The sequence below is a fragment of the Balaenoptera musculus genome, chromosome 12 (genome assembly GCF_009873245.2).
Source record: "Balaenoptera musculus isolate JJ_BM4_2016_0621 chromosome 12, mBalMus1.pri.v3, whole genome shotgun sequence".
Lineage (NCBI taxonomy): Eukaryota > Metazoa > Chordata > Mammalia > Artiodactyla > Balaenopteridae > Balaenoptera > Balaenoptera musculus.
This window is the reverse complement of record NC_045796.1, coordinates 70,870,531-70,884,000: the sequence shown is the minus strand read 5'-3', so window position 1 is coordinate 70,884,000 and position 13,470 is coordinate 70,870,531. Positions and strand designations below refer to the sequence as shown.

The 13,470-nt window shown below is 38.9% G+C and overlaps 1 pseudogene; it reads right to left on the bottom strand.

Moving 5' to 3' along the window:
• Positions 1–11,034: 11,034 nt before the first annotated feature.
• LOC118905105 lies at positions 11,035–12,906 on the bottom strand (annotated as a pseudogene).
• Positions 12,907–13,470: the final 564 nt, after the last annotated feature.

Here is a 13,470-nt window from a genome sequence, read left to right as displayed (position 1 = left end):
AGCAAGATCTTTTTTGATCCACCTCCTAGAGTAATGGAAATAAAAACAAAAATGAACAAATGGGACCTAATGAAACTCAAAAGCTTTTGCACAGCAAAGGAAACCATAAACAAGACGAAAAGAAAACCCTCAGAATGGGAGAAAATATTTGCAAACGAATCAACGGACAAAGGATTAATCTCCAAAATATATAAACAGCTCATGCAGCTCAATATTAAAAAAACAAACAACCCAATCCAAAAATGGGCAGAAGACCTAAATAGACATTTCTCCAACGAGGACATACAGATGGCCAAGAAGCACATGAAATGCTGCTCAACATCACTAATTATTAGAGGAATGCAAATCAAAACTACAATGAGGTACCACCTCACACCAGTTAGAATGGGCGTCATCAGAAAATCTACAAACAACAAATGCTGGAGAGGGTGTGGAGAAAAGGGAACCCTCTTGCACTGTTGGTGGGAATGTAAGTTGATACAGCCACTTTGGAGAACAGTATGGAGGTTCCTCAAAAAACTAAAAATAAAATTACCATATGATCCAGAAATCCCACTACTGGGCATATACCCAGAGAAAACCATAATTCAAAAAGACACGTGCACCCCAATGTTCATTGCAGCACTATTTACAATAGCCAGGTCATGGAAGCAACCTAAATGCCCATCGACAGGCGAATGGATAAAGAAGATGTGGCACATATATATACAATGGAATATTACTCAGCCATAAAAAGGAAAGAAATCAGGTCATTTGTTGAGACGTGGATGGATCTAGAGACTGTCATACAGAGTGAAGTAAGTCAGAAAGAGAAAAACAAGTATCGCATATTAATGCATATATGTGGAACCTAGAAAAATGGTACAGATGAACCGGTTTGCAGGGCAGAAATTGAGACACAGATGTAGAGAACAAACATATGGACACCAAGGGGGGAAGTGGCGGGGTGGGGGTGGTGGTGGTGTGATGAATTGGGCAATTGGGATTGACATGTATACACTGATGTGTATAAAATTGATGACTAATAAGAACCTGCTGTATAAAAAAATAAAATAAAATTCAAAAATTAAAAATAAATAAATACCAAAAAATAAAAATAAAAAAATAAAATATCTTTTTAGAATGCTACCTTTTGGGGGCTTCGCTGGTGGCGCAGTGGTTGAGAATCTGCCTGCTAATGCAGGGGACACAGGTTCGAGCCCTGGTCTGGGAAGATCCCACATGCCGCGGAGCAACTGGGCCCGTGAGCCACAGCTACTGACCCTGCGCGTCTGGAGCCTGTGCTCCGCAACAAGAGAGGCCGCGATAGTGAAGAGGCCCGCGCATCGCGATGAGGAGTGGCCCCCGCTTGCCGCAACTAGAGGAAGCCCTCGCACAGAAACAAAGACCCAACACAGCCATAAATAAACAAACAAACAAATAAATAAATAAAAGAGCCTTCCCTAAATTTGTCTTAAAAAAAAAAAAGAATGCTACCTTTTAGACATGCTAATTTTCTTTATTATCTGTCTGGTTTTTCTTTAATTGTTTTCCTCTCTTTATTATTCTCTTTCATTGGATTACTTCAGGTTTACTTTGCACTTCTTTCTCTAGGTTTTTAAGGTTTAAGATTTTCTAGGCTTTTAAGGGCCATGGATTTTATATTTGTTTTCCTTTATGATATAAGAATTTAAAGCCATATATTTCCCTCTAAGCACTGCTTTAGTTAAATCCCAAGATTTTGATATGTTGTATTTTTATTATCATTTTGCTTACTATGATTTTATTATCATTTAGCTTGCTAAATTGAATTATGAGGGTTCTTACTAAAACTGGCATTTTCACGGAAGTGCACAGATGGGCATAGGAGAAGGTTCAGGATAATGACTAAAGTTTTATCAAGCAAAGAATCTTTGTCAGCACAAAGGGCTGACAGACCTTAGATCAGACCCAGTCTCCTGACCCCTCATCCTGTGTTATTTGGGTTTTGAAATGGCTTTTCTTATGATTTATTAAAGTGTCTTAGCATCTTTCTACCCCACTTGCCCAGTCCCATTAGATGAGAACCTAGGTACTAATACAGGAAGTTGAATTTTCTGCTGATTTTCAAAACAGTAATGGTAACAATAATATATGTTGTCAATTCTTACTGTGGGCCTAGATACTATTTTATATATTTTACACATATTATACTTAATGATGCATTTACTTATTCTACTTATTCTATTTATTAATTCATTTAATTTTCACAATAAATTCTATAAGAGAGGTATCTCATATAGTTTCCAAGAATAAATCCTTCCAACCTCATTCTTATTGGTTGCTCTTCTGGAATCATTAACCTCACAGCAGGTTAAAAGATTGATGACTCTCACTTTGTGTTCCATTGCAAATATTACAGGAAGAAAACATAGATCTCAGTTTTTATTTTTAAGTGATCCATTGCATTTAATACTAACTGAACAAACGTTAATTGGCAGAACAAATATGTAGCAGATATTATCCTGGTCACTCAGGATAACGGTGGTGAGCAGAAGGGGAAGTGGGGACTGCCCAGCAGTTTGTAGTAGGGGAGATAGACTAGTTCAAATGATCCCATGACAATGTAACCGTACAACTATCATAACTGGTATAAAAGAAATATACATAGGCCATAAAAATGTGACTCAGATTGGGGTCAGGAGGACTCGAGAACCCTTTCCTGAGAAATTGATGTGTTGGCTGAGATATGAAGCATGAGTAAGAGCTGACTAGGTGAAGGTGAGGGTTCAGGTGGAGGGAGGAGGATTAAGGCAGAGGGAAGAGCACTTACAAAGGCCCTGGGGGGAGAAGGAACACGGTTCTTGATGGATTTGATGGCCACAATGATCAGCATGGCTTGGGGGGCAAATTCTGATGGAGGGAGGAAATTGATGGAATACGAATAGGAGGCTAGAGAGGTACATAGGGAACCATGTGAGGCAAAGCCTCATATACGTATTTAGGATTTTGGTCTTTTAGCAACAGTGGGGGACAATAGAGACATTATCAGATTTGCATTTTGAAAAGATTGCTTTGGGTATCTATGTGAAATCTGAATTTTTCCTTTCTTACGCAAGGAAGCTTCCTGTTCATCTTCCCAAGTTGCCACAATTTCTGCTTTCTAAATAACATTAAAAATTTTTTAAAGCATTAAGAAAAAACTCTCCTCCTTCCAATGATTATAAACTATTTTCCTTTATTCTCTTCTTGGTCTTCTATATTAAGAATGTTTTCTCATTTCCTTTTATATCTCCTGCAACACAAAACTTGGATTTCATTTTGGTTTTCCTAATTTCATCATCCACATCTTACCAAATCATGTGCCTCTATAATTACATCATCTATTTTTTTTTCTATCAGCATAGAGTGAAAATGAGACTGACTTCAGTTTAGCCAACAGAAGGCCTAAGAAAAATTAGTAAGTAGGCCAGAATGTGTGTGTACCACTCCTCATCTTCCCTGATGGCATTTTTCTCCCATTCATGCCTCTCTGCCTCTCATACTTACTGACCTGAATGTCTTCCTAGATCTGTGTTTGCCCTGCTTTTGCATCAGCTCACTTGCCTTCCATAAGATGCAGAGTCAAAGCTACTCTCAATGACTAGAGGAAACTGATGTTGAGGTAACACATCATAACGGCTCTATACCCTGGGATTCAAACTGACAGGTCAGGTAAAGATTTTGCAGAGGTTTATTAATTTGTTTTTGGAAAAATGTATAAATAAATCATCAAAGCTCTGAAGAAAAGGAAAACAATATCTGGGTTTTGATCCTGGCTCCTCTAGAGCTATGTGACCCCAGGTAAGTCACTTTAACTCAATGACCCTGTTTCCTCACTTGCTGAACTCTTGATCCCTTCTCAAGTGTGGAACAACTTCTGTGATTGTATAATTCTTTTTTGTTGACTGATTGGATCTCTTCTTGAAGATCTCTTCCCATGGAATTATTAAAGTTCAGTGGCTAATTCATCTGTAACATCAGGGTTACTAGTGAGAATTCATAGTCAGGGTGAAGATATTTGGGAAAGGTCCTAGTACCAACCTAGAGAATGCTTATTTTGGATTAAAACCAGGGAGAGGCTGGAGTTTTACATCTAAAACCATTATTCAGTGTCTGGTGTATGTTAGTTTAAAAGCAGCCATCCTTGCTATCCCCTCAGGATCATATGTTGTGTTTATTTTTACCATGTCTTATCTTCGCTGTTGTATTTTTATCCTTTGGCTTCAAGGGTGCCCTTCATAGAGATGTGTGAAGACACAAAAACTCCCATTTGGGAACATGCAGTGCTACATCCTTCCTGGTAGTGTTTTCAGTAAAAATAGTTTCTCTTGATAAAAATTATGGATAAAAATGTAAAAACCTAACAGCTGGTGGCCCGTTTAACAAACTGAACATAACAACTTTCTGTGCTGAGAGACAAATGTGAATTATAAGAGCAGAGGGGTCGTGTGCAGGTGCATTTGAAGGTCAGCCTCCATTGAAGGCCAAGGGCCTACTGAGGGGAAACATCAGTTAAGAGCCCCACATGAGAAGAAATATAACAAATTTAGAGTTTTTCTAGATCAGCTCTTTGCTTGTAGCATACAGAGGGAATTTTCTCAACTTACCTCAATTAATGAAAATGTTGAACAGAGGGCTGTAGACAGGGCAGAAGTCAAGAGAGATTCTTCATAGGCATCCAGGAATATAGTCACATCCTGGCCTTACAGGAACCAGAACCAGGTCCAAAGGGCTCCTGGGACCACCGGCATGGGTCATGTGGTCCTACAGTTGGGCTCTATAGTTAATGTCTACTTCTCAATCACCTGCTACCACCAATCGCCCTTACCCTCTTCTTTCTTTTGTATAATGTCTGCTTATTTATAGTTTCTCTTCCCCATGTCTCTGGTTTGCATGTGGACCCCCATGACTTTTATAAACTCTACCTTTTGTTTCTACTGATAAAGTCCTCATTCTCAACTCATTTTCCCTAGAGAAAGAATCAAAGTGGCCTGGTTCATCTTTTCTTACAGGGCCAGGTCATGGACTGCTATTCATGGATTGACTGACTTTGGGTCAACTACCACACTTGGTTCAATGGGCTGTGACCAGAGAAGGAATCATATGAGTCACATAATTCAAATCCCACAATAGCCTAAGGGGTTGTGGGCAGAGGCTACTCCCCTTAGAAGGATAGTGAATATGAGCGATACCATCATGATCGGCGTGTCCAATCCAGAGACATTTTGGGGAACATGAAATGGGCTCTACTTACCTGCCTCTTGAAATTAAAAAGAGAACAAAGCCTATAATTAGTACAATAAATAGTAGCTGTTGAAATGAGATGGAGTCAGGCAAAGGAGCTAATTGAAAAAGAAGGTTCAATGGAAGAGAAGGTTCTAGAAACAATAGTGGGAGGAAAAGAAGAAAGGAAAGGGGGGAAGAGAAGGACTGAGGATCTGGACAGAGGGTGGCCCAGCCTGGTAGGAGATAGAGATCAAGTTTGCAAAGGAAACAAGGAGGAGGGGAGGGAGAGTTAGTTTTCTAGAGAGGGTGAAGTGATCTTAGAGGTAAGCATCACACAGCCTTGCTGCTTCAGCGCTATGGTTATTGCAATGGTTATAACCAGAGCTACAGCCTTTTAAAATTCAAGTTAAAGTCTGACAATACTAAGTCTTGAGGAGAGTGTGGAGCAATAGGAACTGTAATACACTGCTGGCAAGAGTTAAAATGGTATAAACACTTAGCAAAACAGTTTAGCCTGACCTAGTAAAGTTGAAGATGCACATACTCATGGCCCAGCAATTCCACTTCTGTGTGTATAACCTGGAGAAACTCTGGCATATACGCACTAGGATACGTTTTTCAAGAATATGTATAGCAGTATTGTTACTAAATGCCAAAAGCTAATAACAGCCTAAATGTCTATCAACAGTAGAATGGATAAAATTTTGGTATAGTCACACAATGAATGTAATGAATATAATGAAAATGAATGAACTTCTGTGATGTACACCGTACGTGAATCTTATAAAAACAGTGTCAGTAAAAGGAGCCAGAGACGAGAATATATATGTATAACTTCATTTAAATTGGTAAAACCAAGCTACCATGTTTAGGGACCTACCCTTAACTGGTACCAAGAAAAAAAAGAATATAATTTTATCTTAGAGAATTGCCCTGTTGTGCCAGAATATAACATAGGATGGTAAAAGAGAGTGTACAGTAAGTTGGAGAAGGTCTCAGGAGGAAGTAAACTTCATTTTTCTTCATTATAATACTTCCAAATAATAAGTTTGAAAGAAGCAATGAAATATTTTAAAATGTTGACAGATCTGATTCAGTGTTGATAGGTTTATTTATAAGATGAAGAAAAGATGTGAATTTTTTTAATCAGAAAATGATATGTAGGGAGATTAAAAAAAGAGTAAAACTAGAACTCATTTTTCATTTTGTTAAAATAAGAAATTGATTTCTGAGTGTGCAGAATGTTTTTATTAAGAAATGGTAGAAATCATTCTGGTTGTCTATGTGTTTGCCCAGCCAAACATTCCTTATACTACCAAAAGCATTTTCAAGATGAATAAAACACAATAGTGGATATTCACAAAGGCTGGCACAATAACAGCCAACAAATTTATTACTAAAAAAATTATTTTCTCTAGGTTTAAAATACTCTTGTCAATTGGTGACAATAATACCCTGAAGTCATAGCACATCCTTTAAAACCTCAAAGATAATAGTAAATTTGCATGGCTGCCAGCTGAAATGGCAGTCTTCCTGTTTCTATTTCCTTGACCAGCTCCCTACTGGAACACAAAGGGGATTTGAGTGTCAAAGGAAATGATCTTAATAGACAGGGAAGGTTTATGAATCATAATTAATGGAGCAAGAAATTTAATCACTGGGGATGCAGCCTGCTGAACAAAATGGAAAATTTGTATGAAAAAACAAGTTGTGAAAAATAGAATAGATATGAACAAAAAACCAACTTGTATGGAGCCCCTGTGGACTTTGAGGGATCCTGGCCTGTTATGAAGTGTCTGAACTCTGGGATCTTTGCCTGATAAGGAGAATGTCAGGACCGTAATGATGAGGGAAGCAAGTTGTTGTGGAAAAACGTTGCTTCCTAAAAACTGTGACCATTTGCTGGCCAAATGTCAAGATATACTTTGTTCCATGGATGAGAACAGTTTGGAATAAAGGTTACGCTGTGAAGAGATGCTAGAAGTCTCTTCTTGAGGAACTAAAATTCAGGGGGAAAATTAGCCAGAATCAAACTTTAAAAATAAGGTTTCAAAAAGGCAACATACAACTCTATGACCAGTAGCTAGCAATAGGATTAGAACAGCACTTCTGAAAGGTTTCCACTGAAATAATCCTAACCACCAAGTCCTGACTCATTTATCGCAATGACTAAGGTAAGTGAAACAGGCTTTAACAGCAAATAGAAAATTTGTGATGTATATTATGTTATTTTAAAAATAGATGTCATTTTTGTGCTCTGTTCATAACATTTTTTTTTTTTTTTACTATACATGATGTTTTAAATCATTTCCCATCAAGTAGAATTTATGCTCTAAAAAGACCATCCAGAAAGTGCTCCATTGTGAAGCACTGATCCCCACCCCTCCGGGATTCTGAGAAGTCTGGGGTGTCAGCAAGACCTGGATACCCATTCCCCTATTTGCTAAAGGTGGGTTCTGCTTTAAACCTCAGAGAGGACTTTCAAGTCATAAACATTCTAGAGGTAAATAGGACCCAAGCTATAATCTACTCAAATCCTGTTGTTTTAACTGAAAGAAAAACTAAGGTACAAGGTTATCGCATTAATTAGGCCACAAAAGCAGAACTAAAGTTAGGTTTTCTAATTCCTATTCCATTAGTACAAAGTCCTGACAGTTTCCTTGCATGACAAACCCTCATCCTCTGGCAGATCTCACCACACTTCCCTGTACATCGCTGGTCTCCAGCTCCCAGTATAGAAACTGGTACATAGAAAATACTCACTAAATATTTACTCAGAGAATGAATATTCAAGTTCATATTCTTATGTGTGGAGTTGCTGGGCCACAGGAACATGTCTTTTATATTTTTATGGATCTTGCCAAGGCTTTCTACAAAATGATTCTGCTACTGGCTTCTCCCACCAGCAACGTGTGAAAGTGTCTGGCTGCCTGCATTCTCCCTAGTGACTCTCCTCAGGCTTTTAAGTTTTGCCAGTGAGATATAAAAAATTCTATTTATATGTTCTAATATTCTTTTTGTTTGATTATGGGAGAGGACGAGCACTTTTTCATCTCCTTTTGAGCATTTTCTTTCTTTTTTTTATGAATTGTCTATTCATGTCCCTTGCCCTTTTTATTATTGTTTGTTTATTTCTTAACCATAATTTAAAGGTATCTTTTATGTTAACAAAGTAGCTCTTTTTTCTGTCAGCTGAGTTGCAAATGTTTTTTCCCCATATTTTATTTTTACTGACTTTACTATAATTTCTTTTGATACGTATGTTTAAAATTTGTATATCATTGAACCTGTCAATGCTTCTTTTATGATTCAGGGTTTTATATCATATTTTAAAAGACCTTCCCCTTGCAAGATTATTTTTAGAATCAACAATATTTTTCTAGTGTGCTTATAATTTAAGTTTATATATTGATTCTCCATAAATATATTTTGATGGCAGAGGTAGAGATCTAGCTAACCAAATGTTTTGGGACTGTTCAATCATTTAAAAGTGCTGTTACCTTAAAAATAGCTATGATTGGGTCAGTGGTGACAACTGAGTGGTGTATCTAGCATAGCTTTGTCTTGGGGAATTCAAGTTTGGTGTTAGTCAATTCAGATATTGGTATAGGCACCATCACTTGCTTCCTCCCAGCCTCTGACTGTTCTATTTCTTCACGGATCAATTGCCAAGCTGCATGCACACATGCTCTTGAACTTTAATTAAAGTCGGGAAACCTGGGTTCTAATCCAAAATCTTCCTGTTTGCATGACTTTAAGCAAATAACTTTACTTCTCAGAGTTGCAGTTTCTTTTTTTACAAAATGAGGATATGAGATGAGGATGTCCAAGAGCTTTCCAGAAATAAAATCCTACCATCCTATAATGTCTTCCAGTTTCCACTTCACATCTACAGATATTATAAATAATCCACAGTTAGATAGCCTGTTGGAATCTGAAAATTATGCAAACTGTCTTCATCCCCTATATTCCTCATCCCCAAAAGAGCTTTTACTTTTGATGCTCCCTCTGCGTGGAATGTTTTTCTTACAATTACCTGCATACTTCTTGGTCTCTGTTCCTTCAGGTCTGCGATCAAGTGCAACTCTGAGTTCCCTGGTGGCCTAGTGGTTAGGATTTTGGGCTTTCACTGCCGTGGCCCGGGGTTCAATCCTTGGTTGGGGAACTGAGATCCCACAAGCTGTGAGGCACGGCCAAAAAAAAAAAAAAAATTTACAAAATCCCAAATGCAACTCCGGCAGAGAGGCCTTTGCTTACTACCTTAATGACATATCAAGCTCCACTCCCAAATCTGTTCTTTTCACTTTACTCTACTGAAGTTTTTTGTATAGAACTTTTTTTTTTAACATCTTTATTGGAGTATAATTGCTTTACAATGGTGTGTTAGTTTCTGCTGTATAACAAAGTGAATCACTAATTGTATAGAACTTTTACTACCTGACATATTACATGTGTACATATTGTTATATTCCCAAAATAGTATGTGTATCAGTCAGGTTTTGCTGCAGCAACAAATGGCCCCAGCACCCCAGTTGTTTGCAACAACGAACATTCATCGCTTGCTTATGTCACACGACGGCTGTGGATAGGCTGCAGCATTTCTTGGTTCTTCTGAGCTCACTCAGGCTCAGCTAGGCTGGCTTCCACTTCAGGACTTGAGTTGAAAAAACATTCTTTCTCTAGGATAAACTGTCCTTATGGTGAAAGGCAGGAATATAAATGGAAGCAGAGCCAAAGCAGGAAATCTCATTTAAAAATTCTGCTCAGATGTGACAGTCACATCTGCTCATATTCCATTAGCCAAAGCATGTCATGTAACCAAGCACAAAGTCAAAAAGGCAAGTAGAATATATGCTTCTCTCACAGGATCAAGGCCAAGTCACCTGACAATCAATGGGGATCTAATTAGATGCAATAATCCTATTGTTAAGGACAATAATCCAATCTATCAAAAAATATAAATTTCATGACTTGGTTCTTTTTCTGTGGTATCCCTAAGGCCTAGAAGAGTAGGCATTCAACAAATACTATTTGATGGATAAAAACACAATCCTTTCATCCTTCCTACCTCCACTCTCACTGCTAGAACAAACCCCCACTTGGCTTTACCCTCACCACCATGGCCTTGGTGTGGCAAAGAGAGATGAGATGGACGGAATAATCTTTTATAGTCCTTGTGGGCCAGTGATTATGGGATAATGAAAGGCACTTTCAGCTTTGAAATGAAATGCCTGTGTTTTATTGGGACTCCTTAAACAATGTGCTTTTCACAAATTTCAGCATCAGTGTTGACATGCTGCTCATTTCATGTTGGAGACATGGTGGCACCTGCAGCATTATTGCCACGGCCAATTCTACCACCCTCACCCTGCTCCTTTCCTGCTTGCTTGGCATTGGTCTCTCCTGAGATGGAGTGGAAAGCAGACACTGTCAGGCTGGGCAGACAAAGCCTTGCTCTTCTTTCCCCCAGTGACGCAGAACAGCTTTTCGGATAAGTGATTTCATGATGACATTTCAAAGTGAAATATATGGAATACCTAAATAATTATGTTGCCTCTTGACTAAGCCACTAAGCCTGGGTATCAGTAGTGGCTAGGAGCTTGTGTTCTGGAGTCCAACAGACTGGTTTTAAATTCCTGGTGGTTTTTTTTGTTTGTTTTGTTTTGTTTTTACCAGGAATGTACAAGTGTCTTTATTCAAAAATACAAAATAAATTATCTGTAGGCATGGACAATGACAGCAGTAAACCATTCTATGTTGTCAACGGAAACCAGTAACTGAAGGTTATAGTGATTTTCTTAAACATCAGCCAGCCTTTTCTTCAGTCATCTCCTTCAACTGACCTCTCTCAAAGTTATTGGTGAGGAACGCTGCCTTGAGCTTCCTCTCACAGCTCATTAATGATGGTAAAGCACTATTCTAGGAATTAGAACATGCCACCTCCCATCCCACCTCCCATCCCACCCATTCTGCCCATTCCAGGATCCTTCTCTTCTTTAGGAATTTCTGTGACTACAACTTCTGCTGGAGTTAACAGAGAGGCCACTCCAGCAGCATCCAGTAATGCAGTTCTTACAACCTTAGTTGGATCCATGATTCCTTTTTCCACCATATTCACAAAATCTCCAAGCATAGCATCATAACCAACTTCTGAAGAACTTTGCAAAATTTTCTCAACTATCAATGATCCTTCGACACCTGCATTCTTAGCAATGGTCATTGCAGGAATTTTGAGTGCTTTTTAAATAATTTCTATACCAAGTTTTTGATCTTCATTAGCTGGAGTTATTGAATCCAAGGCTGGAAGGCACCGAAGCAGGGCACAGCCCCCTCCCAAAACAATGCCTTCTTCAACAGCAGCTCGTGTAGCATTACGGGCATCTGTAACTCTGTCTTTCTTTTCATTCACTTCAACATCACTTGACCCACCAACCTTTAGCACAGCAACACTATCTGAGAGTTTTGCCAGACGTTCATTCAGTTTTTCCTTTTCATATTCACTAGCTGTAATATCTAACTGCTCGATGATTTCTTGAATACACTTTTCAATTTGAGCCTTGCCACCTTTTCCTTTCAAGAGCATGGCATCATCTTTGGTCACAATGACCTCTCCAACTTTTCCTAAGTCATGAGGCTGAACATCTTCAAGATTTAGAGTTAGTCCTTCTTCTCCATATACTGCACCACCAGTAGCAATAGCCATGTCTTTAAGCTGGTTCTTTCTATTGTCACCAAAACCTGGAGCTTTGACTGCTACAGCCTGAAGACCAACTTTCAGCCTATTCAAAACGAGTGTGCTTAGAGCTTCCCCATCCACATCTTCAGCAATTATGACCAAGGGCTTACGGTGAGCATTGGCAATTTCAAGAGCAGGAACAATGGACTGGACACTAGAAATTTTCTTTTTACTTAACAGAACATAGGCATCTTGGAATTCACATTTCTGACCTTTTGATGTATTAATAGAGAGATATACCCTCTATCAAACTTCGTGCCTTCAATAATTTCTAATTCATCATTCAGTGTTTTTCCATCCTTTACTGTGATAACGCCCTTTCTTCCAACCTTTTTCATCGCATCAGAAATGATGTTGCCGATTTCTTTGTCTCCATTTGCACAAATCGTAGCAACCTGGGCGATCTCTTCTGGGGTTGTCACAGGTTTAGACTGCTTCTTAAGTTCAGCAATTACAGCATCAACAGCTAACATCACACCTCTCCTGATTTCCACTGGATTAGCACCTTTGCTAATCTTCTCAAAGCCTTCCTTGGCAATGGAGCGTGCCAGTACAGTAGCAGTAGTGGTGCCATCCCCAGCCTCTTCGTTTGTGTTATTGGCAACATCTTGAACAAGTTTCGCGCCAATATTTTTATATTTATCTTTTAAGTCAATGGACTTTGCAACAGTCACACCATCTTTTGTCACTTTGGGACGTCGCCAACTCTGTTCAATAATCACCGTCCTTCCCTTTGGCCCCATAGTAACGGCTACAGCATCAGCTAAAAGGTCTACACCTTGAAGCATTAAGGCTCGGGCATCTGCACCAAATTTTACATCTTTGGCATAAGCCCGAGTGAGATGAGGAGCCAGTGCCCTGGACACTGGCCTAATCTGGCGAAGGACTGCGGGCAAACGAAGCATTTCTGGGGCAGCGGCATGGCTTGTGGGCAACGAGACAGGCCGTTGGCGGCGAGTGAGGGTCCTGGTGTATTTTTTAGCTGCTTGATTTTGGGTTTGTTACTTCCTTCTCTAAGCCTCAGTTTTAAAATTTATAAACTTATGTCAATAATGGGGCATTATGAGAATTAAAAAAGCGATGTTTTAAAGTGTTTAGCATAATACTGGCACACAGCAAGCACTTAATAAATGACATCTGTTATTTCCCAGAGTACTTGAATATGTAGTGACTGGTAGTCTCAACATTACCCCGTCTTATCCATGAGGAGGAAAAGAGATGTGAAATACGAAATATGCTCAATGCTACACATTCAGGGCTGAAACTCGGGCTTCTTATCATTCTTCTGTTCTATGGATACAAATGGTAGAACAGACAGAACTGTATTAAAACGTTTATCCAGTTCTTTTTATAAATGTGTGATGTGAGGCTTCCATCCTCCACCCACCCTCTAGGGCTATTTTCCAGAGTAGATTCACTGGATCCTGGCTTCTGAGGCTATTATAGTTGTTCCAGAAGAAAGGGTCTATGATCAAACAAGTTTAATGGTAGATTTAAAAGGCTGAACA